The sequence below is a fragment of the Propithecus coquereli genome, unplaced genomic scaffold (genome assembly GCF_000956105.1).
Source record: "Propithecus coquereli isolate 6110/MARCELLA unplaced genomic scaffold, Pcoq_1.0 Scaffold514, whole genome shotgun sequence".
Lineage (NCBI taxonomy): Eukaryota > Metazoa > Chordata > Mammalia > Primates > Indriidae > Propithecus > Propithecus coquereli.
In genome coordinates this window covers 123,726-127,260 of record NW_012150997.1, presented here as the reverse complement: position 1 = coordinate 127,260, position 3,535 = coordinate 123,726, and positions in this window count along the sequence as shown.

The following is a 3,535-nucleotide window of genomic DNA, read 5'->3' as shown; positions in this document are numbered from 1 at the left end:
TTAGATTGTATAAAACTGTGTGCCTTAAAATACATTACATGTTTGTGTTTTAATAAGTATCTTTGTCCATATTTAAAGAATTATCCAAGCACATATCTGATTAACAAAATTATTTATACCACTCTACTAGTTCAGAAAAATAGGACTTTGCTATAAATGTTACTTGTCTTTGAGTTAAACATTTTTAAAAATAGAGAAATTATATTTGGCTATCAAATAAAACTCATAAAAGTCAATATAAATAGTTAACAAAATTACTGAAATTTTTATCCTCATTATGATAAACATATATTTTGATAATGTAGTTACTCATTTACTGAAGAAACCACAATGGATAGATTTTGAGATTATAGAAGTGAAATTTATTTAAATTTACCTACACAATTGTCTCTGGAAGCTTCTTTGTATCCCTCTGTATAAAAGTCTATTTTTCCCCCTGATACCCATTTTTATATGGGAATTAATTCTTAGGTAATTTTCATCTTATTATTGATGATGCTAATTCATTTGATATGCTAATGAAATTTCTAGAATATATTTCTTTCAAAAGGTTCTCCTCACCCATTTTTACTGTAAAGAGTAAGATATGATCTCACGTTATATCCAGGCAGCCAAATATCTTGATCAAAGCTTAATGAGTCCTTGTTCATTCTTCCTTCAAAGTCATCCTTAGCCAGAAGGAAAAATATTCTCCAATGCTTTCTCTGGATAGTACACCGTATCTTCCCTTGGTTTATATCAGACTCACAGTAGTTACATTAAGAGTTCTTCTGCCTGAGACTGGTAGCTGCATAGAGTCAGCATTTTCAAATTCTTTATCCACTTGTTTTATATTCTTTTTGCTGTGGACTACTTTATATTTCATGACTTTATTTTTTTTTTATATTTTTTCAGACAGGGTTTCACTCTGTTGCCCAGCGTAGAGTGTAGTGGTGTAATGTCATTGTAGCTCACAGCAACCTCAAACTCCTGGGCTCAAGCAATCCTACTGCCTCAGTCTCCTGAATAGCTGGGACTACAGGTGTGCACAACCACACCCGGATATTTTTCTATTTTTAGTAGAGACGGGGTCTCACTCTTGCGCATGCTGGTCTCAAACTCCTGACCTCAAGTGATCCTCCTGCCTTGGCTTCCCAGAATGTTAGGATTACAGGCATGAGTCCCTGTGCCCAGCCTTCGTGACTTTTTTATTTGAGGGTCTGCTACTGTTATTCGTGTATTTATAAAGCTTCAATTGCAGTGCTTTAAATCCATGATATATTCATTATAATTTTTAGGCAATTAGTTTAATGGACCAATTTCTATAATTCTGTTATTAAGATCCATAGGCAAAGGCAAAGATTGTCCACAATAATCTTATCTCAGAGGAGGAAATATAGTTTTTTAGAAAATAAAAAACAAGTTAAATTTGAAGGAACTTTATTGAAATAAATACAAGTTATAAAAAAAGCTATTATTGTAATAATCAGTTGGAGTTTTGTATTCAGAAATTGCAAAATCATATGATTTTAAACTCACTGTTAATATAAATGTCGACTGAAGTTGCAATACTTTAATGTAGCTGATTAAACGTACTGTTTGTTAATTTCACATTTTGTATTAATCTTAAACTTGAATCGGCTTTTAGCTGCACTTTGGGAGAAACTGCCAATCAATTACCAGTTCGGCTATTATGGAGATTTTACAATTTAGAATTTTAGTCATATATATTCATATTTCACATATATCACTAATATATATATGCCTATGCGTGAATTAGGCACATATACTTTAGCAGTGATTTCTCATTTGTCATATTAATGAAATACTGCCAGAGCTCCTATTTTAGTTATTTGTAATCAAATTCATCTTTTTTTCCCAGATGGTACAAAGTTAAGCCCTCCAGAAAAAGTGTTTTCTTTTCTTGTCTGATTCATCGATTGATCAAACTTTAGCTCAGAGATGGATCCTTGGGAGCTATGGGCATACAGTTGCCTATGTGGTGATAAGAAAAGCTCATAGAAGGTCTGGTAGGGTATTTTTCCTTAGTAACTGGTGTCACACCTTTACAGACTGCCATATACCCAAGGAGGTAAGGCACAGCTCTGTTTCACAGGACAAGCTGTACTGAAGGGGCACTACGTTGTTGTGCAGACAATGGGAAGAGGTCTTTATTCGCATCTGGCAGCCTGAGGAATTCTTCCTCCTGAGCAAAGCTGACTTCTGCTCCAAAATGGATACTCTGAAGTGTGGATGTGAATGGCCTCAAAGACAGGTATGTGGTCCTCAATCGAAATAGTGTTTGGAATAAAAATTGTTTCCTTTTTGATTATCTATCATATCCTTATCTTTTTTTTTTTAAGCTACTGACCCTGTGGAGACAATAGTGACTCCATCTTGGATGTTAATCCACCATGGTGACTTCTGGTTCACTCTAGTTGTCCTGTGAATGCCTCCTGACTTCTACTTTATTTACTGTGCTTAGTATAAGTATGTGTGCTCACTATAAATCCTGCCTTTCGATCAAAGTAACCTTGATGTTATAGCACAAATTATAAGCTATGAAGCATGTAGCATTCTTGCCTGTTCTGGACAGTTGCCTTTAATTGTTTTGCACAGAGCACATACCTTCTTTCCCTGTGATATATAAGCCTTAGGCCTGGAGGTAACAGGTGTAGAAATCCATCTGTCTTGCGGCTTCCCAAGACCATGCTTCTGTCTGTAATCTTCCCCAATCAAACACCCTTTACAGACAAACTAGATTTGTCTGCCTCATTCTTTGGTTTCTCAGCTCCTTTGGCATTTAAGGCCACCTTGCGTATATTGTGCTTTCATGGAACAAACCCAAAGGTAGAAATAGTACATTTTTCTACTCCATATGAATCTAGAAAACATTACCCATCATTACCTAGGTAGAAATATAAGTACTGCACAAGGTATATAAAAGCTTGAATCCCAAGTCTTATTTTGCCAGTCTCTCTCTGTCTTTGAGTAAATCAGTTAATTTTTTCAGCGTCTTGGTTTCTCTATACTCATTTAATCATTAATTCATTAATTTATCCTTTCCTTCATTCAGATGTGTATTGAATGGTTACTATATGCCAAGCCCTGCTGGGTTTATAAATACACTCCTGGCAAAATGTCTATACTGAAGAATTGAATGAATTGCACAAATCAACATACCATTGATAAATTAAAATGTACAAAATAATGTAATGAAATGTTCTCTAATAAGAATTTGATAGAGGAGAACAATGGAATAAGTGCTGAACTCTATTGCCCACGAAAGAAAATATGATTTTTTTTGAGTTAATAGGAGAAATGAAATACAAATTTATTTAATGTGTATACATGGTAGCCTTCAGAATGAAGACCCAAAGATACAGGGAAAATTGTCCATTTTTATGTTTAGGTTCAACTAAGTATGGAAAGCCATGTAGAAATGTAATTGGACAAAAAGGGTGTAATCTAATGCTAATAGATTGAATGGGGAAATCTAGTAAGGCCTGTCTGTCTAGATTCTTCTTGGTCTCTCTGAGCACACATTCCTTCCTTC